Here is a 26,035-nt window from a genome sequence, read left to right as displayed (position 1 = left end):
CCTGTAACACAGATAATGCACTATCACACACCACTGGACCTGTAACACAGACAGATAATACACTATCACACCACTGGACCTGTAACACAGACAGATAATACACCATCACACACCCCTGGACCTGTAACACAGACAAATAATGCATTATCACACACCACTGGACCTGTAACACAGACAGATAATACACTATCACACACCACTGGACCTGTAACACAGACAGATAATGCACTATCACACACCACTGGACCTGTAACACAGATAATGCACTATCACACACCACTAGACTTGTAACACAGACAGATAATACACTATCACACACCACTGGACCTGTAACACAGACAGATAATACACTATCACACACCACTGGACCTGTAACACAGACAGATAATACACCATCACACACCCCTGGACCTGTAACACAGACAAATAATACACTATCACACACCACTGGACCTGTAACACAGACAGATAATACACTATCACACCCCAATGGACCTGTAACACAGACAGATAATACACTATCACACACCACTGGACCTGTAACACAGATAATGCACTATCACACACCACTGGACCTGTAACACAGATAGATAATGCATTATCACACACCACTGGACCTGTAACACAGATAATGCATTATCACACACCACTGGACCTGTAACACAGACAGATAATACACTATCACACACCACTGGACCTGTAACACAGACAGATAATACACTATCACACACCACTGGACCTGTAACACAGATAATACACTATCACACACCAATTGACCTGTAACACAGACAGATAATACACTATCACACACCAATGGACCTGTAACACAGATAATACACTATTACACACCACTGGACCTGTAACACAGATAATGCACTATCACACACCACTGGACCTGTAACACAGACAGATAATACACTATCACACACCACTGGACCTGTAACACAGACAGATAATACACTATCACACACCACTGGGCCTGTAACACAGACAGATAATACACCATCACACACCCCTGGACCTGTAACACAGACAAATAATGCATTATCACACACCACTGGACCTGTAACACAGACAGATAATACACTATCACACACCACTGGACCTGTAACACAGACAGATAATACACTATCACACACCACTGTACCTGTAACACAGACAGATAATACACTATCACACACCAATGGACCTGTAACACAGACAGATAATACACTATCACACACCATTGGACTTGTAACACAGACAGATAATGCACTATCACACACCACTGGACCTGTAACACAGACAGATAATGCACTATCACACACCACTGGACCTGTAACACAGATAATGCACTATCACACACCACTGGACCTGTAACACAGACAGATAATACACTATCACACCACTGGACCTGTAACACAGACAGATAATACACCATCACACACCCCTGGACCTGTAACACAGACAAATAATGCATTATCACACACCACTGGACCTGTAACACAGACAGATAATACACTATCACACACCACTGGACCTGTAACACAGACAGATAATACACTATCACACACCACTGGACCTGTAACACAGATAGATAATGCACTATCACACACCACTGGACCTGTAACACAGATAATGCACTATCACACACCACTGGACCTGTATGACAGACAGATAATACACTATCACACACCACTGGACCTGTACTACAGATAATGCACTATCACACACCAATGGACCTGTAACACAGATAATACACTATTACACACCACTGGACCTGTAACACAGATAATGCACTATCACACACCACTGGACCTGTAACACAAACAGATAATACACTATCACACACCACTGGACCTGTAACACAGACAGAAAATACACTATCACACACCACTGGACCTGTAACACAGACAATACACTATCACACACCAATGGACCTGTAACACAGACAGATAATACACTATCACACACCATTGGACCTGTAACACAGACAGATAATGCACTATCACACACCACTGGACCTGTAACACAGACAGATAATGGACTATCACACACCACTGGACCTGTAACACAGATAATGCACTATCACACACCACTGGACCTGTAACACAGACAGATAATACACTATCACACACCACTGGACCTGTAACACAGACAGATAATACACTATCACACACCACTGGACCTGTAACACAGATAATACACTATCACACACCACTGGACCTGTACCATAGATAATGCACTATCACACACCAATGGACCTGTAACACAGATAATACACTATTACACACCACTGGACCTGTAACACAGATAATGCACTATCACACACCACTGGACCTGTAACACAGATAATACACTATTACACACCACTGGACCTGTAACACAGATAATACACTATCACACACCACTGGACCTGTAACACAGATAATACACTATCACACACCAATTGACCTGTAACACAGACAGATAATGCACTATCACACACCACTGGACCTGTAACGCAGATAATGCACTATCACACACCAACGGACCTGTAACACAGATAATACACTATTACACACCAATGGACCTGTAACACAGACAGATAATGCACTATCACACACCACTGGACCTGTAACACAGATAATGCACTATCACACACCACTGGACCTGTAACACAGACAGATAATACACTATCATACACCACTGGACCTGTAACACAGACAGATAATACACTATCACACACCACTGGACCTGTAACACAGACAGATAATACACCATCACACACCCCTGGACCTGTAACACAGACAAATAATGCATTATCACACACCACTGGACCTGTAACACAGACAGATAATACACTATCACACACCACTGGACCTGTAACACAGACAAATAATACACTATCACACACCAATGGACCTGTAACACAGACAAATACACTATCACACACCATTGAACCTGTAACACAGACAGATAATGCACTATCACACACGACTGGACCTGTAACACAGACAGATAATGCACTATCACACACCACTGGACCTGTAACACAGATAATGCACTATCACACACCACTGGACCTGTAACACAGACAGATAATACACTATCACACACCACTGGACCTGTAACACAGACAGATAATACACTATCACACACCACTGGACCTGTAACACAGATAATACACTATCACACACCAATGGACCTGTAACACAGATAATACACTATTACACACCACTGGACCTGTAACACAGATAATGCACTATCACACACCACTGGAACTGTAACACAGACAGATAATACACTATCACACACCACTGGACCTGTAACACAGACAGATAATACACTATCACACACCCCTGGACCTGTAACACAGACAGATAATACAATATCACACACCACTGGAACTGTAACACAGATAATGCACTATCACACACCAATGGACCTGTAACACAGACAGATAATGCACTATCACACACCACTGGACCTGTAACACAGATAATGCACTATCACACACCACTGGACCTGTAACACAGATAATGCACTATCACACACCACTGGACATGTAACACAGATAATGCACTATCACACACCACTGGATATGTAACACAGATAATGCACTATCACACACCACTGGACATGTAACACAGATAATGCACTATCACACACCACTGGACATGTAACACAGATAATGCACTATCACACACCACTGGATATGTAACACAGATAATGCACTATCACACACCACTGGACATGTAACACAGATAATGCACTATCACACACCACTGGATATGTAACACAGATAATGCACTATCACACACCACTGGACATGTAACACAGACAGATAATGCACTATCACACACCACTGGACCTGTAACACAGACAGATAATGCACTATCACACACCACTGGACCTGTAACACAGACAGATAATGCACTATCACACACCACTGGACATGTAACACAGACAGATAATGCACTATCACACACCACTGGACCTGTAACACAGATAATACACTATCACACACCAATTGACCTGTAACACAGACAGATAATACACTATCACACACCACTGGACCTGTAACACAGATAATGCACTATCACACACCACTGGACCTGTAACACAGATAATACACTATCACACACCACTGGACCTGTAACACAGACAGATAATGCACTATCACACACCAGTGGACCTGTAACACAGATAATACACTATCACACACCACTGGACCTGTAACACAGATAATGCACTATCACACACCACTGGACCTGTAACACAGATAATACACTATCACACACCACTGGACCTGTAACACAGATAATGCACTATCACACACCACTGGACCTGTAACACAGATAATGCACTATCACACACCACTGGACCTGTAACACAGATAATACACTATCACACACCACTGGACCTGTAACACAGATAATGCACTATCACACACCACTGGACATGTAACACAGATAATGCACTATCACACACCACTGGACCTGTAACACAGATAATGCACTATCACACACCACTGGACCTGTAACACAGATAATGCACTATCACACACCACTGGACCTGTAACACAGATAATGCACTATCACACACCACTGGACCTGTAACACAGATAATGCACTATCACACACCACTGGACCTGTAACACAGATAATGCACTATCACACACCACTGGACCTGTAACACAGATAATGCACTATCACACACCACTGGACCTGTAAATGAAGCCATCACCAGATATTACACACTGCTCTCACACAGTAATACAATAAACTTAATCATTAGCCAAGTACTGATAGACGATATTAGCAGCGACTTCCGCAATAGGGAGAATTAACATTTACTTAAAACATGAAATACTACTTAGGTTAGGCCCATGTTGGAGTCTCCGGCGCCAGCATGGAGCCCGTATCTGATGAGCCTCAGGGGGGTCTGGAAGTAGTTTCAGTACTTTTCGCTCTTATTCTAGTTGTTCTAGGACTTACTTGCCATGAGTTCAACCCTCACCCGTTCCCTGGTTTGTTTGCTAAACGTGTTATTTTTTTTTTTTGGTAGCGAAGACAGCAAACACAGGTTCAAGAGTTGCTCGATAAGAGTTAAGAGACGGGGCCAGGAGCTGTGGCCCCCCGACCCGTGCAAGCACAACTCACAACCATCCCCGCTACACCCATAACCACCAGTGAACCCTACATCCCATACACACCCCCTTTTTCCGGAACACCCCTCCCCTCTTTCCCCTGAATCTGTCGAGTCCTCTCCCCCACCTACCTCCCCCACAAGACATGAGGCCACCACCACCACCACCACCACCACCACCACCACCACACAGTGTTACGTGGATGCGGTCACCACATTAAGTCTGCTACTGGAGCTGGTGTGGAGGCAGCCAATGGCAGGCGTCGCTGTGGTTTCTCATCTCATCCAGCGAGGAAATGAAAAGATGAGAAAAACCTAAAGGGTACCTGGGAGTACCAGGAGACGTGGGAACACACCCGTCTTTCACGCCCACCCACACCCGTCTTCCACGTCCACCCACATCCGTGTTGCACGCCCACTCACACCCGTGCTGTACACCTGACCACACCCGTCTTGCACCCCCACCTACACCCGTCTTGCACGCCCACCAACACCTATATTGCACGCCCACCAACATCTGTGTTGCACGCCTACTCACGCCCTTGAACACTCTTGCGTCATATTAAGAAATCTCCAGTGTTGACATACACTTGATGAGGGACTTACATTACTTGTGTCATCACAACTACAGGTGTGTCTGAGGGGAGGGGGGGGAGAGGCAGGGATATGAAGATGAATTTTCTTCTAGACTTAAATTTACAGGCTAAGAGTGTTGCTGGTTGGTTCCTTGAGTTTCAAGCCTGTCGACCGCACATCACAGTCTTATCAATTTAATACATAAAACGTCGGGCATGTTTCTTTACACCTGCTGTGGGTGGCATCCTGGGGGTGGTAGCATGCCTCAGAAGGTACGATAACAGCTCTTACCTGTAAAAACTGATCAGTGTAAAAAAAAAAAAAATAGAGATTGAAGTAAAGTCAAAGTCAATGTAGAGAGTGAGACACTTGAGGTGGTGTGTCAGGAGGCGGGAGAGGAACATGAAGCGTACAAGAGTGTCAGGAGGCGGGAGAGGAACATGAAGCGTACAAGAGTGTCAGGAGGCGGGAGAGGAACATGAAGCGTACAAGTGTGTCAGGAGGCGGGAGAGCAACATGAAGCGTACAAGAGTGTCAGGAGGCGGGAGAGGAACATGAAGCGTACAAGAGTGTCAGGAGGCGGGAGAGCAACATGAAGCGTACAAGAGTGTCAGGAGGCGGGAGAGGAACATGAAGCGTACAAGTGTGTCAGGAGGCGGGAGAGCAACATGAAGCGTACAAGAGTGTCAGGAGGCGGGAGAGGAACATGAAGCGTACAAGTGTGTCAGGAGGCGGGAGAGCAACATGAAGCGTACAAGAGTGTCAGGAGGCGGGAGAGGAACATGAAGCGTACAAGAGTGTCAGGAGGCGGGAGAGCAACATGAAGCGTACAAGAGTGTCAGGAGGCGGGAGAGGAACATGAAGCGTACAAGAGTGTCAGGAGGCGGGAGAGGAACATGAAGCGTACAAGAGTGTCAGGAGGCGGGAGAGGAACATGAAGCGTACAAGAGTGTCAGGAGGCGGGAGAGGAACATGAAGCGTACAAGAGGAGGAAGAGAATCTAGAAAGGCAGCCACTAGACATAGAGAAATGTGGAAGACTAAGTAACTCTTGAGCTCGGCCACTCACCTGCCCCTCTCCCTCCCCCCATCATGGTGCCCTCCCACTCACCTGCCCCTCTCCCTCCCCATCATGGTGCCCTCCCATTCACCTGCCCCTCTCCCTCCCCCTATCATGGTGCCCTCCCACTCACCTGCCCCTCTCCCTCCCCATCATGGTGCCCTCCCACTCACCTGCCCCTCTCCCTCCCCCATCATGGTGCCCTCCCACTCACCTGCCCCTCTCCCTCCCCATCATGGTGCCCTCCCACTCACCTGCCCCTCTCCCTCCCCCATCATGGTGCCCTCCCACTCACCTGCCCCTCTCCCTCTCCATCATGGTGCCCTCCCACTCACCTGCCCCTCTCCCTCCCCCTATCATGGTGCCCTCCCACTCACCTGCCCCTCTCCCTCCCCATCATGGTGCCCTCCCACTCACCTATCCCTCTCCCTCCCCCTATCATGGTGCCCTCCCACTCACCTTCCCCTCTCCCTCCCCATCATGGTGCCCTCCCACTCACCTGCCCCTCTGCCTTCCCCCATCATCGTGCCCTCCCACTCACCTACCCCTCTCCCTCCCCCATCATGGTGCCCTCCCACTCACCTGCCCCTCTCCCTCCTCCATCATGGTGCCCTCCCACTCACCTACCCCTCTCCCACCCCCATCATGGTGCCCTCCCACTCACCTACCCCTCTCCCTCCCCCATCATGGTGCCCTCCCACTCACCTGCCCCTCTCCCTCCCCATCATGGTGCCCTCCCACTCACCTGCCCCTCTCCCTCCTGCCATCATGGTGCCCTCCCACTCACCTGCCCCTCTCCCTCCCCCCAACATGGGGCCCTCCCACTCACCTGCCCCTCTCCCTCCCCCATCATGGTGCCATCCCACTCACCTGCCCCTCTCCCTCCCCCATCATGGTGCCCTCCCACTCACCTGCCCCTCTCCCTCCCCATCATCGTGCCCTCCCACTCACCTGCCCCTCTCCCTCCCCCTATCATGGTGCCCTCCCACTCACCTGCCCCTCTCCCTCCCCCATCATGGTGCCCTCCCAGTCACCTGCCCCTCTCCCTCCCCCATCATGGTGCCATCCCACTCACCTACCCTTCTCACTTCCCCTATCATGGTGCCCTCCCACTCACCTGCCCCTCTCCTTCCCCCATCATGGTGCCCTCCCACTCACCTGCCCCTATCCCTCCCCCTATCATGGTGCCCTCCCACTCACCTACCCCTCTCCCTTCCCCTATCATGGTGCCTTCCCACTCACCTGCCCCTCTCCCTTCCCCTATCATGGTGCCCTCCCACTCACCTGCCCCTCTCCTTCCCCCATCATGGTGCCCTCCCACTCACCTGCCCCTATCCCTCCCCCTATCATGGTGCCCTCCCACTCACCTGCTCCTCTCCCTCCCTCCATTATGGTGCCCTCCCACTCACCTGCCCCTCTCCTTACCCTACCCTACACGCTACCCTACCCTACACACTACCCTACCTTACACGCTACCCTACCCTTCACACTACCCCCTTACACGCTACCCTACCCTTCACACTACCCTCCACGCTACCCTACCCTACACACTGCCCTACCCTACATACTACCCTACACGCTGCCCTACCCTACACATTACCCTACTCTACCGTACCCTAACCCAATCAACTCTAACCTAATTAACCTAACTTCACCTGTACACCAATCAATGTTACTGGCTACCTTAAGTAGCCACTAAAATTTCAGTACATATACATGGATACATACACATCTGAGTGTATATACATTGCCATATACATCTCTCGCTGTATATACACTGACATATACATCTCTCATTGTATATACAGTGATATATACATCTCTCACTGTATATACACTGACATATACATCTCTCGCTGTATATACACTGACATATAAATCTCTCACTGTATATACATTGGCATATACATCTCTCGCTGTATATACACTGACATATAAATCTCTCAGTGTATATACAGTGACATATCTCACTGTATATACAGTGACATATATATCTCTCACTGTATATACACTGACATACATCTCTCATTGTATATAGTGACATATACATCTCTCACTGTACATACAGTGACATACATTTCTCACTATATATACACTGACATATACACCTCTTAGTGTATATAACGTTGCTTGTATAGGTGTTCGATCAAGCAGGTTGTGATGGTTACTTGGGCATTTATCCTGTTTACACAGCAGGATAACTATAGAAACGGTCACAGGTAAACTACATGTGGCGAAGGGGGAAGAGGTTTCGGGGGGAGGGGTTACAGGGGAGTGGTTGCGGGGGGGGGGGGTGACGTGAGACCCAAGACGCGTGGTCAGAAACTGCTCTTTCCTTTCCCACCTCCTACCCCCCTTTCCCTCACTTTCCCTCCTGTCACACTTACCTCTCTCCTCCCCTGTCCCTTCTCTCTCTCTCTCTCTCTCTCTCTCTCTCTCTCTCTCTCTCTCTCTCACACACACACACAAACACAGGATCCATACATAGCTTTAAGAAGAGGTATGATAAGGCTCTTGGAGCAGGGAGAGAGTGGACCTAGTAGCTACTAGCGAAGAGGCAAAGTCAGGAGCTATGACTCGACCCCTGCAACCACACACGAGTGCATTAGTAATCACTTGGGGACAGCACACCAGGTGACGAGGGACTGACAAGTACTGCATAAACACTGGACGACTGCTCACCTGGAAAACAGGTGGGGAGAGAGGGAGGGGGAGAAGAAGAGAAAAAGGAGAGAAGGTAGGAAGAGAAAAGAGGGAAGGAGAGGAGGTAGTTACCTGGAGGTTAGATGATAACCATTTTAGGGTTCAGTGTCCCCCGCCGTCTGGTCGTAGGTGATACTTTCCCCCTTGATGGCCTGATCAACCTGGCTGTTGATGCTGGACAAACGTTGTGCAACATAATAATAATAATAATCTTTATTTCTACAAATACATGATACAACTTATACAGACCATAGCTGACATACTATATAGAAAGCCCATTGATGCTCAGAATTTCAGGCAAATTAGGTAAATTTTGTTTCCAGGATGCGACCCACATCAATCGACTAAGACCCAGGTGCCTACTTCCTGTTAGGTGAACAAGGACAGCAGGTATCTTAAGGAAACATGCCACAATGTTTCCGCCCGTACCAGGGATGGAACCATGGACCTCAATGTGTGAACACAAGCACCACAGCCTCACTGATCAGTAACTCTTGAAGACTGCTAGGGGGTTATTGGTAATTTCCCTTATGTCCCTATGTATGAAGGGAAGGCGATGAAAAGTCTTGGTCCACTTACACTTATTATCTCTTAGTATACTCACTGCTTTTTGTCAGTTTTCTGTCAGCTTTCGTAAGAAATAATTTCAGTTTGTAGATTTGGGGCCTACGCCTCTATGATGTTCCAGGTGTAAATTATGATGTATCTTTCACTACACTGTCCCTAGAAGTACATCCGTTTGCTGTTGCCGCGCGAAAGGCCTTATGGCTGTTGTGCACTGTTAATCGCTCGTTTGTGATTGTGTGTGTGTGTGTGTGTGTGTGTGTGTGTGTGTGTGTGTGTGTGTGTGTGTGTGTGTGTGTTAAATAATAACATAAGTACGCATCTGTTATCTGTGAAAGTTCTTTTTGGGATCATCGCCGCCGCGTCCCGGTTTCAAAACATGTTTCTTAATTTAAAAAAAAAAACATAGCTTGCAGAAACAATAACTACAAAGAAAGAGACAGGGAAGCAGAGACAGGTGCACGGTATACCTAATATCAGTAGCTTATACTGTCTGCCCGTCATCTCACACCGTCATGAGACAAATGACCAACAATCCTGCCAGAGTGCGTAACGTTTAAAAGACTTCCACTCTACACATATTTGTCAGGACGACAGTACAGACAACATTTTTTTAATGTTACCAACCGCCATGACTCGCTCTAGTGTTCTATTGCAATAAAGATTGCAACAGCTCACGATCAGTGACAAAAATAAATGTTAGGCAGCAACGAGGAAGAACACCATACAAGACAATATGTTGTGAGCAAGGCTCTATTTCCTGGACCTGGTCTTCCTCTTAAGTAACTGAGTTACTGACACTCCACAACACCTTCAAGACAAGATGTGCCACCCTGGGACTCAGTGCCACACTGCCACAATAATACCACTGAATACACACGCTGCCACCCTGGGTCTCAGTGCCACACTGCCACAATAATACCACCGAATACACACGCTGCCACCCTGGGTCTCAGTGCCACACTGCCACAATAATACACACGCTGCCACCCTGGGTCTCAGTGCCACACTGCCACAATAATACACACGCTGCCACCCTGGGTCTCAGTGCCACACTGCCACAATAATACACACGCTGCCACCCTGGGTCTCAGTGCCACACTGCCACAATAATACACACGCTGCCACCCTGGGTCTCAGTGCCACACTGCCACAATAATACACACGCTGCCACCCTGGGTCTCAGTGCCACACTGCCACAATAATACACACGCTGCCACCCTGGGTCTCAGTGCCACACTGCCACAATAATACACACGCTGCCACCCTGGGTCTCAGTGCCACACTGCCACAATAATACACACGCTGCCACCCTGGGTCTCAGTGCCACACTGCCACAATAATACACACGCTGCCACCCTGGGTCTCAGTGCCACACTGCCACAATAATACACACGCTGCCACCCTGGGTCTCAGTGCCACACTGCCACAATAATACACACGCTGCCACCCTGGGTCTCAGTGCCACACTGCCACAATAATACACACGCTGCCACCCTGGGTCTCAGTGCCACACTGCCACAATAATACACACGCTGCCACCCTGGGTCTCAGTGCCACACTGCCACAATAATACACACGCTGCCACCCTGGGTCTCAGTGCCACAATAATACACACGCTGAGGAATATAACTTCACTGGGACAATGTTTCCCTGTTAAGAGCTCTACACGTTGTCACAATAAAATTTAATCCAGCGCGTCTTTGCTTCAATGGATACAAAGGTACTGGCTACACTCTACGACAATCTGTTATCCATATCTGCATCCTGATCTACACTAACAGTCCCGATCAGGGCAGACGAAATTACAGCCCTTGTAAAGGTGCAGAGAACCTTCACTACTGGTCTCAGTTCAATCACTTACATTATAGGGAACTTCTAAAATTCTTCAACCTGCATTCACTGGATTCCAGACGTGAAAAAATATAAAATATTTAAACCAGAAAAATGGAGACACTAGTTCCAAATCTGCTCTCTGAAATTACTCCTTACCAACAGACCCCTGGCAGTCTTCAAGCTGGCACTGGAGAAGCACCTAAAGTCGGTTCCTGACCAGCCGGGCTGTGGCTTGTACGTTGGTTTGCGTGCAGCCAACAGTAACAGCCTGGTTGATCAGGCTCTGATCCACCAGGAGGCCTGGTCACAGACCGGGCCGCGGGGGAGTTGACCTCCGGAACTCTCTCCAGGTAAACTCCAGGTAAACCAGCAAGGTAGGTAATGAAAAGTATTAGGAGATAACTCATTAAGTCCAAGAATTTTCAACACTCTACTTTCAAATATTTAAGGAAAAATAGCCAGCGGATCCTTGTGTTCAGGAGGGACGAGGATGGACTGTCAACAACGACCCTGACAGTCTTTCAGGCAGTTAATGATCAGATGGGCTGTGGTGACTATATGCAGCGAGCACCAACAGCCTATATGATCAGGATGTCAACCAGGAAAGCACGGAGAGAGAGAGAGAGAGAGAGAGAGAGAGAGAGAGAGAGAGAGAGAGAGAGAGAGAGAGCGAGAGAGAGAGAGAGAGAGAGAGAATGACAACGAATATAATGAGTTTTAAGCTGAAACATCTCACAAGACATTGTGGCTCTCTGCACGTGGTGGCTCCCTGCACGTGGTGGCTCCCTGCACGTGTGGTGGCTCCCTGCACGTGTGGTAGCTCCCTGCACGTGTGGTAGCTCCCTGCACGTGTGGTGGCTCACTGCACGTGTGGTGGCTCTCTGCACGTGGTGGCTCCCTGCACGTGTGGTAGCTCCCTGCACGTGTGGTGGCTCCCTGCACGAGTGGTGGCTCCCTGCACGTGTGGTAACTCCCTGCACGTGTGGTGGCTCCCTGCACGTGTGGTAGCTCCCTGCACGTGTGGTGGCTCCCTGCACGTGTGGTAGCTCCCTGCACGTGTGGTGGCTCCCTGCACGTGTGGTGGCTCCCTGCACGTGTGGTGGCTCCCTGCACGTGTGGTAGCTCCCTGCACGTGTGGTGGCTCCCTGCACGTGTGGTAGCTCCCTGCACGTGTGGTGGCTCCCTGCACGTGTGGTGGCTCCCTGCACGTGTGGTGGCTCCCTGCACGTGCGGTAGCTCCCTGCACGTGTGGTGGCTCCCTGCACGTGTGGTAGCTCCCTGCACGTGTGGTGGCTCCCTGCACGTGGTGGCTCTCTGCACGTGTGGTGGCTCTCTGCACGTGTGGTGGCTCCCTGCACGTGGTGGCTCTCTGCACGTGTGGTAGCTCCCTGCACGTGTGGTGGCTCCCTGCACGTGTGGTAGCTCCCTGCATGTGTGGTGGCTCCCTGCACGTGTGGTGGCTCTCTGCACGTGAGGTAGCTCCCTGCACGTGTGGTGGCTCCCTGCACGTGTTGTACCTCCCTGCACGTGTGGTGGCTCTCTGCACGTGTGGTGGCTCCCTGCACGTGTGGTGGCTCCCTGCACGTGTGGTAGCTCCCTGCATGTGTGGTGCCTCCCTGCACGTGTTATGACTCCCTGCACGTGTGGTGGCTCCCTGCACGTGTGGTAGCTCCCTGCACGTGTGGTGGCTCCCTGCACGTGTGGTGGCTCTCTGCACGTGGTGGCTCTCTGCACGTGTGGTGGCTCTCTGCACGTGTGGTAGCTCCCTGCACGTGTGGTAGCTCCCTGCACGTGTGGTGGCTCTCTGCACGTGAGGTAGCTCCCTGCACGTGTGGTGGCTCTCTGCACGTGTGGTAGCTCCCTGCACGTGTGGTGGCTCCCTCCACGTGTGGTAGCTCCCTGCACGTGTGGTGGTTCCCTAGCACGTGTGGTGGTTCCCTGCACGTGTGGTAGCTCCCTGCACGTGTGGTAGCTCCCTGCACGTGTGGTGGCTCCCTGCACATGTGGTGACTCCCTGCACGTGTGGTGGCTCCCTGCACGTGTGGTAGCTCCCTGCACGTGTGGTAGCTCCCTGCACGTGTGGTAGCTCCCTGCACGTGTGGTGGCTCCCTGCACGTGTGGTAACTCCCTGCACGTGTGGTGACTCCCTGCACGTGTGGTGGCTCCCTGCACGTGTGGTAGCTCCCTGCACGTGTGGTAGCTCCCTGCACGTGTGGTAGCTCCCTGCACGTGTGGTAGCTCCCTGCACGTGTGGTGGCTCCCTGCACGTGTGGTGGCTCCCTGCACGTGGTAGCTCCCTGCACGTGTGGTGGCTCCCTGCACGTGTGGTAGCTCCCTGAACGTTTGGTGGCTCCCTGCACGTGTGGTGACTCCCTGCACGTGTGGTGGCTCTCTGCACGTGTGGTAGCTCCCTGCACGTGGTGGCTCCCTGCACGTGTGGTGGCTCCCTGCTCGTGTGGTAGCTCCCTGCAAGTGTGGTAGCTTCCTGCACGTGTGGTGGCTCCCTGCACGTGTGGTGGCTCCCTGCACGTGTGGTAGCTCCCTGCACGTGTGGTAGCTCCCTGCACGTGTGGTAGCTCTCTGCACGTGTGGTAGCTCCCTGCACGTGTGGTGGCTCCCTGCACGTGTGGTAGCTCCCTGCACGTGTGGTAGCTCCCTGCACGTGTGGTAGCTCCCTGCACGTGTGGCGGCTCCCTGCACGTGTGGTGGCTCTCTGCACGTGTTTTAGCTCCCTGCACGTGTGGTAGCTCCCTGCACGTGTGGTGGCTCCCTGCACGTGTGGTGGCTCCCTGCACGTGTGGTAGCTCCCTGCACGTGTGGTAGCTCCCTGCACGTGTGGTAGCTCCCTGCACGTGTGGTGGCTCCCTGCACCTGTGGTAGCTCCCTGCACGTGTGGTAGCTCCCTGCACGTGTGGTAGCTCCCTGCACGTGTAGTGGCTGTTACAAAAAACGCGATTCTAAAAGCTTAGAGATCTCCAGTGAATACTAGAAAGGACTGCCCTTCTAGCATCCAGCCTGTTACTGGGTTTTCGTAACAAGTAGTCAGTATCCTTGTCCAATTATCCATTAAAATTGAGTATTATTCAATAGTGCTTCAGGATTACAACTGGTAGGCTACTAACTAGAGAAATTAAAATTTAATAAATTTATTAAGTAGTAAGTTGTCTAGAGGTATATTATCAAATTAAATTAATTACAGCAATCAAAATAAAATCAATCTCTCGAGTTCAGTATTATTGTGCTGAAAGCACATATCACATTTATAATTCTTAAGTACCGTCTGGTACATTAACATTTAATAAGATATTACAAATATGTACAAGTAAGTGTGTGTATGCGTGTAAGTGCTCTTAAGTAGTTAGCTATGTCCCAAGACTCGAATAAGACTTAAACAAGTGACTGACAAAGTCCTCACATAAACTGACTTCTTGACCGACTGGCAACCCGAACAGTCTGCTTGAACAACAAAGAATGCTAAGCCCAATAGCAATGCAATATCAAGCGACTGCGACACAGAATCAGGAACTGGGAAATAATATAACGACACTAAGTAGGGACCATCAGCAGATCCTCCACAAAAGTTACAAAACTCCCATACTACTGAATCTATGTTCAGCATAGGAAAAACGCGACTGTGACAATACACAGAAACCAGTACAAAATTAGGTCAGAAGCTATAGCTAAGGACCTGAGATGTTCAGAGTGTCTAAGTGACACACAACCTCAGTACAACGTCGAAAATCACAAAGTCTATACAATGTTCTGTGAACAAAGTTCTACAGAACTAACAAGAATAATGAGACAGACAATCTATCCAACCAGCAAGCGAGTCTCCAGCAGACTGACTACTTCACGAGAGGTGAGGACACCCCCCCTCGATCACGTGATAGCTACGTGGACAACTGCAGCTCAGAAGCCGGCAGTATAACGAGCGACAAGCGATAATTACAGTAGTTTGACAATCAAGACTAACTGAGCACATATTATGTACATCCTAACAACATAAGTCAAATAACAATACAACAGTCAAATAATAATATAAGGCAATACATTTGCGATTTAGCTATTATCGCAAATATAAGCAATATAAAATTAAATGAAAAGGTAATATACATTACATATATACATAATAATCATTGTAACCCATTCAGGGGTTGCAATAGTGGCTCCCTGCACGTGTAGTGGCTCCCTCCCTGTGTGGTGGCTCCCTCTAGGTGTGCACATTAAACATTCTAGACAGAAACCCCAGCATAGTCTTACCTGGTGCGTCTCTTCAACCTTCACATCTGATCCTCCATCTGAAACACAACATTGCAATTAAAAACATTAACAATGTTTTCCTAACATCTGAAACACAACATTAACAATGTTTTCTTAACATCTGAAACACAACATTAACAATATTTTCCTAACATCTGAAACACAACATTAACAATGTTTTCCTAACATCTGAAACAAAACATTAACAATGTCTTGCTAACATCTGAAACACAACATTAACAATGTCTTGCTAACATCTGAAACACAACATTAACAATGTCTTGCTAACATCTGAAACACAACATTAACAATGTCTTGCTAACATCTGAAACACAACATTAACAATGTCTTGCTAACATCTGGTCAAGCAGGTGAGCCAGAACACTAGCATAACACAAAATAATATTCACTTCCTATACCATACAACAAACCCCAAAAGCATTATAAGAAATTAATGGACGTATTCAACTACATAAATATTCTTAATTTATGTATCAAGTGACCCGGATATTTCTGTTCTTTCTACATATGTACACATTTTAAGTAGCCTGAGGAATATAGAGATAGTGATTTCTCACATTATTAAGGAACTATGAAAATAAAGGATTAGCAGAAGGCATGTAAGGGCGAGATTACACTTCACGGTCAACATACAACACCTGAACCTTGTATGATGATGCGGGTGAGGTGGTCAAGGACCTGTTACACACAGTTTATATTCTGCCCAAACTTTAAGATTTCAACTTGTCGAATGTATGAACATAAGATTTTAACTACGTCGAATATGAATATTGGTTTAGGATTTATACAGTTTAGACTCATTTATAATTAATAAAATTTCCGAAGAATTTAAGATACACCCCTGTGGCTTGTCTTGCATATATATATATATATATATATATATATATATATATATATATATATATATATATATATATATATATATATATATATATATATATATATATATATATATATATATATATATATATATATATATATATATATATATATATATATAATTTTTTTTTTTTCAACAAGTCGGCCGTCTCCCACCGAGGCAGGGTGACCCAAAAAAGAAAGAAAATCCCCAAAAAGAAAATACTTTCATCATCATTCAACACTTTCACCACACTCGCACATTATCACTGTTTTTGCAGAGGTGCTCAGAATACAACAGTCTAGAAACATACACATATAAAGATACACAACATATCCCTCCAAACTGCCAATATCCCAAACCCCTCCTTTAAAGTGCAGGCATTGTACTTCCCATTTCCAGGACTCAAGTCCGACTACATGAAAATATATATATATATATAAATATATATATATATAAATATATATATATATATATATATATATATATATATATATATATATATATATATATATATATATATATATATATATATATATATATACATAATGTACTCCGGTTAATTCTGTTTTTCCTAGTTGCTAGGTTTTTTGTGTCCACATGTTCTTGTGTTACAGTCCACAGAATGGATATAGTGAGCAAAATAAAGCAGCGAAATAAAGCAGGAAAATAAAGCAGCAAAATAAAGCAGGAAAATAAAGCAGGAAAATAAAGCAGGAAAATAAATCAGGAAAATAAAGCAGGAAAATAAAGCAGGAAAATAAAGCAGCAGCTTTAGCTGGAAAATCGTAAAAAAATATTGCAATGTAATCATACAACAAATAAAATTTGTCTGAAGAGAAGTCCTAAATAATATGTTAGTGTATACTAGAAGTTCCTTGATGCTAGTGTATACTAGAAGTTCCTTGATGCTAGTGTATACTAGAAGTTCCTTGATGCTAGTGTATACTAGAAGTTCCTTGATGCTAGGGTATACTAGAAGTTCCTTGATGCTAGTGTATACTAGAAGTTCCTTGATGCTAGTGTATACTAGAAGTTCCTTGATGTTAGTGTATATTAGAAGTTCCTTGATGCTAGTGTATACTAGAAGTTCCTTGATGTTAGTGTATACTAGAAGTTCCTTGATGCTAGTGTATACTAGAAGTTCCTTGATGCTAGTGTATACTAGAAGTTCCTTGATGTTAGTGTATACCAGAAGTTCCTTGATGTTAGTGTATACTAGAAGTTCCTTGATGTTAGTGTATACTAGAAGTTCCTTGATGTTAGTGTATACTAGAAGTTCCTTGATGCTAGTGTATACTAGAAGTTCCTTGATGCTAGTGTATACTAGAAGTTCCTTGATGTTAGTGTATACTAGAAGTTCCTTGATGTTAGTGTATACTAGAAGTTCCTTGATGCTAGTGTATACTAGAAGTTCCTTGATGTTAGTGTATACTAGAAGTTCCTTGATGCTAGTGTATACTAGAAGTTCCTTGATGCTAGTGTATACTAGAAGTTCCTTGATGTTAGTGTATACTAGAAGTTCCTTGATGTTAGTGTATACTAGAAGTTCCTTGATGCTAGTGTATACTAGAAGTTCCTTGATGTTAGTGTATACTAGAAGTTCCTTGATGTTAGTGTATACTAGAAGTTCCTTGATGCTAGTGTATACTAGAAGTTCCTTGATGTTAGTGTATACTAGAAGTTCCTTGATGTTAGTGTATACTAGAAGTTCCTTGATGTTAGTGTATACTAGAAGTTCCTTGATGTTAGTGTATACTAGAAGTTCCTTGATGCTAGTGTATACTAGAAGTTCCTTGATGTTAGTGTATACTAGAAGTTCCTTGATGTTAGTGTATACTAGAAGTTCCTTGATGTTAGTGTATACTAGAAGTTCCTTGATGTTAGTGTATACTAGAAGTTCCTTGATGCTAGTGTATACTAGAAGTTCCTTGATGTTAGTGTATACTAGAAGTTCCTTGATGTTAGTGTATACTAGAAGTTCCTTGATGCTAGTGTATACTAGAAGTTCCTTGATGCTAGTGTATACTAGAAGTTCCTTGATGCTAGTGTATACTAGAAGTTCCTTGATGCTAGTGTATACTCGAGGTTCCTTGATGCTAGTGTATACTCGAGGTTCCTTGATGCTAGTGTATACTCGAGGTTCCTTGATGCTAGTGTATACTCGAGGTTCCTTGATGCTAGTGTATACTCGAGGTTCCTTGATGCTAGTGTATACTCGAGGTTCCTTGATGCTAGTGTATACTCGAGGGAGGTTCCTTGATGCTAGTGTATACTCGAGGGAGGTTCCTTGATGCTAGTGTATACTCGAGGGAGGTTCCTTGATGCTAGTGTATACTCGAGGTTCCTTGATGTTAGTGTATACTCGAGGGAGGTTCCTTGATGCTAGTGTATACTCGAGGGAGGTTCCTTGATGCTAGTGTATACTCCAGGGAGGTTCCTTAATGCTAGTGTATACTCGAGGGAGGTTCCTTGATGCTAGTGTATACTCGAGGGAGGTTCCTTGATGCTAGTGTATACTCGAGGGAGGTTCCTTGATGCTAGTGTATACTCGAGGGAGGTTCCTTGATGCTAGTGTATACTTGAGGGAGGTTCCTTAATGCTAGTGCATACTCGAGGGAGATTCCTTGATGCTAGTGTATACTCGAGGGAGGTTCCTTGATGCTAGTGTATACTCGAGGGAGGTTCCTTGATGCTAGTGTATACTCGAGGGAGGTTCATTGATGCTAGTGTATACTCGAGGGAGGTTCCTTGATGCTAGTGTATACTCGAGGGAGGTTCCTTGATGCTAGTGTATACTCGAGGGAAATTCCTTGATGCTAGTGTATACTCGAGGGAGGTTCCTTGATGCTAGTGTATACTCGAGGGAGGTTCCTTGATGCTAGTGTATACTCGAGGGAGGTTCCTTGATGTTAGTGTATACTCGAGGGAGGTTCCTTGATGCTAGTGTATACTCGAGGGAGGTTCCTTGATGCTAGTGTATACTCGAGGGAGGTTCCTTGATGCTAGTGTATACTCGAGGGAGGTTCCTTGATGTTAGTGTATACTCGAGGGAGGTTCCTTGATGCTAGTGTATACTCGAGGGAGGTTCCTTGATGCTAGTGTATACTCGAGGGAGGTTCCTTGATGCTAGTGTATACTCGAGGGAGGTTCCTTGATCCGTTGACCAATGATGATAATAATAATAATAATAATAATAATAATAATTCAGTATACGTCCACTCCATGTTAAAAATAAACAATGATACAACACATATTCAGGTCTTTAGCAAAGAAATGTATTTGTACTACAGAATGTGCTTGTTTAAGCAGGTCATGATGTGAGGGAGCAAGTTCGTTCAGAACCAGCTGTACTCTTCACTCAACAGTCATTACGTAGGCAGGTATTCGCTGACTGCAGGTCAAGCCAGGTCAGGTGTGTTACTAAGGAAGATTAGGCTATTTCGCTCTGCTAGACTACAACACTTCTGGACGCGCTCATTGAGTTAATGTATTTTCACATTTCCGAGCTGCCTGAAGTGAACTTCTATGCACTTTCATCACTAAATAACTTTACTTTTTATAGTAATTAATAAATATTTGTACGGGCCTTATTGCTGACTCTCTCTCTCTCTAGATCACGGAAAATGAGACTATCTCTCAATAAGTTAGAGTATCCTCAAGTATTTTTGTCTGTCGCTGAGCCAGAAAGTTTACAGCTGAGTAAACTTCAAGCAATGCTTGGCCTTGCTGAGGATCACCATCACATCCGCGTTAAAATCTCCGAGGAGGAGGCAAGGTAGTGGTGGCCAGCCTGAACGTGCAAACATGACTTCACTCCCACTCACTTCTCGTGTAATTCTCTAGACCACAGAGGCAACATACCAGAGGCTCTTCATGGCCCCTAAATGCCCCGCAATTATTGCTTCAAAGCAGACAATCTCCCGACGAAATCAAATTGTGAAAATAGTCTTAAATATTAACGGAAGCCTGATATATATATATAATATAAAACGAAGCGGTATTTATCGGCGGCTCAGAGCGACGCTGTTTCCCACGGCAGAGTTAATGATACATTAGCGACCGCATATTTCACGCCTGGCGATTCACCGCTCGGGTTGATACTCCTAAACACCTGCGTCTCTCCCAACACCCTCATCATCTGCCCCATCATCAACTACTATTTGCCGCATCACTGAAGATGTCCAGCTACCCGGTGTCCTGCCACCTGCCACACCCAACTGACACTGCCTCTTCCAAGTGCCATTACCTACACCACCCTCCAGATGCCACACCCTCAACCAGTACTTTTGCAAATTTTCTTCGTTTCCATAATCTTCCTCCATTCAGAGAACAGCCTCTAACAGTGGGTTCAAAAACATAATCACTATATTTTATTGACATCTATTACACGTAAATGGCAGAGGCAGAGATGATGTAACATACATGAAGGACAAGAGTGAAAATGTGAGACCAAACTTCCCGATACTCCGGCAGCTGAGTGAATAATAATTAGTAACACTAATAACAATCACACCAGTATCATTAACACCACCACCATCAATAACACCACCACCAGCATCATTAACATCAACACCAGCATCATTAACGCCACCAAACAACAATCCCACGAGCATCACTAACAACCATTAGCAATTAAGAATCAGTTAGCAAGTACAGGCGTGCGCGTAGAGGACAGCAGCATCAGCTATGTATCGCCTGGCCACTTGGCTACTCTTCACAACACAGGCAAATACTTCAAGGTGTTTGCCAGCGCTGTATGCCCAACCTACCAAGTAATACCACCCTCATGCAAGAGCTCCTAGTACAAATAACTGGAGCTACATATACCGTCCCCCAAATTTAGATAGGGACCAGGGGAGACTACTATGGGAGGAAATTGCTAGGGCCACAAGGCACGATAATATAGTAATTCTAGGAGACTTTAACTTTAGTCATATTGATTGGAATTTCTTGACTGGGAATTTAGAATCATACGATTTCTTAGAAGTAGTTCAGGATTGTTTTTTGAAGCAGTTTGTGACAGAACCTACAAGGGGAAATAACCTGCTTGACTTAGTTCTGGCAAACAATGAATCCCTTGTTAATAATTTAGAAGTTTCAGAGGAACTGGGTGCTAGCGACCACAAATCAATTACATTTAGAATTGAATGGAAGTATGATAGTAGGGATAACTCAGTAACAGTCCCAGATTTTCGCTTAGCAGATTACGATGGGCTTAGAGAACACTTATCATCTGTTGACTGGGGTAACGAAGAGAGCTATCAATATGACAGTTTTCTGAACACAATACATGCTGCTCAAAGAACGTTTATCCCTTATAAGGAAATTAGATCAAATAGAAATGACCCTAAATGGATGAATAATAGGCTGAAATATCTACTAGGGCTTAAGAAAGGAATTTATAGGCGTATCAAAAGAGGCGAGGGTCATCTTATGAATCAGTATATTGACATTAAGAGGGACATTAAAAAGGGGATAAGAAAAGCTAAAAGGGACTATGAAATTAAAGTTGCTAGGGATTCTAAAACTAATCCAAAAAGTTTTTTCCAGGTATATAGAACAAAAGTCAGAGATAAGATAGGTCCCCTTAAAAATAACTATGGGCATCTTACTGACAAAGAGAATGAAATGTGCTCGATTTTAAATAATTATTTTCTCTCGGTTTTTACACAGGAAGACACTAATAATATTCCGGTAATTAATTTTTATAGTGGATCAGAAGAAGATAAATTATGTAACATCACAGTCACTAGTGAAATGGTTGCGAAGCAGATAGACCGACTGAAGCAAAATAAGTCACCGGGTCCTGATGAGGTTTTTTCAAGGGTTCTTAAGGAATGCAAAATGGAAGTCTGTGAACCATTAACTAATATTTTTAATTTATCTCTTCAAACAGGTGTAGTGTCTGATATGTGGAAGATGGCTAATGTAATTCCTATTTTTAAAACAGGGGACAAGTCGTTACCGTCAAATTACCGCCCAATAAGCCTGACCTCAATTGTAGGCAAGTTGCTAGAGTCAATTATAGCTGAGATTATAAGAAGCCATCTCGATAAGCATAGCTTGATTAATGATACTCAGCATGGATTCACAAGAGGCCGGTCTTGTCTAACTAATTTATTAACTTTCTTCAGTAAAGCTTTTGAGGCTGTTGACCACGATAAAGAATTTGATATTGTTTACTTAGATTTTAGTAAGGCATTTGATAGAGTTCCGCACCAAAGACTGTTGAAGAAAGTAGCAGCTCATGGCATTGGGGGGAGGGTGCTCTCGTGGATCGAGTCATGGCTCACAGACAGGAAGCAGAGAGTGTCCATAAATGGGGTTAAATCCGAGTGGGGATCAGTAACAAGTGGCGTTCCACAGGGATCAGTCTTGGGCCCGTTGTTGTTTATAATATATATCAATGATCTTGATGAAGGAATTACTAGTGATATGAGCAAATTCGCCGATGACACGAAGATAGGTAGGATAATTGATTCAAACGTAGATGTTAGGGAACTTCAGGAGGATTTAGACAAACTCTACTCTTGGTCAGAAAAGTGGCAGATGCAGTTCAATGTGGATAAATGCAAGGTTCTGAAGCTCGGGAGTGTCTATAACCCTAGCACTTACAAGTTAAATAATGTAGAACTTAGCCATACAGATTGCGAAAAGGACTTAGGGGTTATGGTAAGCAGCAACCTTAAACCAAGACAGCAATGCCTAAGCGTACGTAATAAGGCAAATAGATTACTGGGATTTATATCAAGAAGTGTAAGCAACAGAAGTCCAGAGGTCATACTGCAGCTTTATACATCATTAGTAAGGCCTCACCTAGATTATGCAGCTCAATTCTGGTCTCCATATTACAGAATGGACATAAATTCGTTAGAAAACATTCAGCGTAGGATGACTAAACTAATACATAGCATTAGAAATCTTCCTTATGAAGAAAGATTGAAGACTCTTAAGTTACATTCACTTGTTAGACGAAGAATGAGGGGAGACCTGATCGAAGTGTATAAGTGGAAGATAGGTATTAATAAAGGGGATATTAACAAGGTCTTGAGGATATCTCTCCAAGAGAGAACCCGCAGTAATGGATTTAAATTAGATAAGTTTAGATTTAGAAAGGACATAGGAAAGTATTGGTTTGGAAATAGGGTAGTTGATGAGTGGAACAGTCTACCTAGTTGGGTTATTGAGGCTAGGACTTTGTGTAGTTTCAAATTTAGGTTGGATAAATACATGAGTGGGAAGGGTTGGATTTGAGAGGGACTTGCACATCAGAGCTTATTTCTTGGGTAGCATTGAAAATTGGGTAGGTCAAATGTTTGTTAGTGGGATGAATTCTAAAGGACCTGCCTAGTATGGGCCAACAGGCCTGCTGCAGTGTTCCTCCTTTCTTATGTTCTTATGTTCTTATGTTCTTCGGATCAAACCTAATTACCTCCTATTCCCCAGGCGCTGCATAACTTTTATAGGTCTAGCATTTCTCAGTGATTATAATAATAATACCATTTTATGCCACCATACCTGTGACCGGTTTCTAGAGTTGTATTCTATAAGCACGCAATTAAGCAAGACTTTTATTGAGTGCCTGTTTAACCAGACAGCTGCTACTAGTGGTGTCTAGGCCTGGATAACCATCATAACCTGGTTGATCTGGCATTTGTTGTGGACAGAGAACCAGTTTCCTCTTGAAAACCATCCTTCCAAAAATATTTCTAAAATCTTCTGGTTGAAGAGTCTTGAAAACTTGTTTGTGACACACTCGGTAATTATAACTATGGTGTGTGTACTCTTCACTGGGTTTCTTTTACATTTACTCCCACATTTCTCACTCCAGCAAGTGTGTAGGTTGTGCACCGGACTCAAATATTTTCCGTGTATATTAGCAGGTAGGTCACCTTCCACAGAGTATATTCAAGAGTTCTGAGGCGTTCCTAGTAGCTTAGGTGTTTTAGTGAATGTGTGCAGGTCCTTCGTGGGGTTGCTACACCAACCTGTCACATACATAAACAGGTAACCCACAGGAATCCTGGCCAACACCGCCTATACTATTCTACTCACACCTTTCTTACCATAACGTATAATTCAGGTAATGCAACCAACCCACTTGTCATGCTGTACGGATTCACTATTTCCTAACATACCTTTCTCACTGAACTTGTCTAATAGATTTTGAATTTGTATTTGACTGGTAATTTACTGCAGTGTTGCTCTAAGTCAGAAGGGCACATTTTTATATTTTGTTGTTCTTGCCGCCAGTGTATCAGCTCTCTCAGCGATGTTAACACAAGATGGTATCCACACAAACTTTATCACTTGACTCTCCTTTTATAATTTATTAAAAAAAAAAAAAACATTACAATACAGTTATTGATATTTCTGGAGTTTAAACTAAATACGACTGATATCGAGTCCAAAAACACAACCTATCAGATTCTTACCTTCTTTACAACCTCTGTGGCAGATAAAATAGTGAATAATTCAGTCTGTGTTGATGATGTAAAAATGTTGAACTTTTGCAGTATTCTAGAGAGCTCTGGCAAGTTAACTACATTAAGTTGTAATCCGGCAACCCCACTGAGGCTGCAGCGATCAACAAGCTGGAGTGTTAATGATGGCAAAGTATTCACTCACTCCAATCAACGATACATCAGACTTTTTTTCATATTCTGTTTGGTCATCTTTATCATTATTTCACTTTCCTGATATAAAGTACTATTTTTCTTCGTGCCTTGGTAGAAATAACAACCACCACCACCATCGAGCCCTGGTAGAAATAACAACCACCACCACCATCGTGCCCTGGTAGAAATAACAACCACCACCACCATCGAGCCCTGGTAGAAATAACAACCACCACCACCATCGTGCCCTGGTAGAAATAACAACCACCACCACCATCGTGCCCTGGTAGAAATAACAACCACCACCACCATCGTGCCCTGGTAGAAATAACAACCACCACCACCATCGTGCCCTGGTAGAAATAACAACCACCACCACCATCGTGCCCTGGTAGAAATAACAACCACCACCACCATCGTGCCCTGG

At 45.2% G+C, this 26,035-nt stretch overlaps 1 protein-coding gene across 2 annotated transcripts in view; it reads right to left on the bottom strand.

Annotated features, from left to right (window-relative positions):
• The window catches only part of Su(H) (recombining binding protein suppressor of hairless), a 499,304-nt gene that overhangs the window by 319,779 nt on the left and 153,490 nt on the right, over positions 1–26,035 (bottom strand). For both annotated transcript variants that reach the window (XM_070094523.1, XM_070094522.1), the window contains exon 3: positions 16,108–16,145. The gene's annotated coding sequence lies outside the window, so the exon portion shown is untranslated. The remainder of the gene's footprint in view (positions 1–16,107; positions 16,146–26,035) is intronic.

Source organism: Cherax quadricarinatus, chromosome 46 (genome assembly GCF_038502225.1).
Source record: "Cherax quadricarinatus isolate ZL_2023a chromosome 46, ASM3850222v1, whole genome shotgun sequence".
NCBI classification, from domain to species: Eukaryota; Metazoa; Arthropoda; class Malacostraca; order Decapoda; family Parastacidae; genus Cherax; species Cherax quadricarinatus.
The sequence above is the reverse complement of the archived record's forward strand: the minus strand, read 5'-3'. Positions and strand labels throughout refer to the sequence as shown.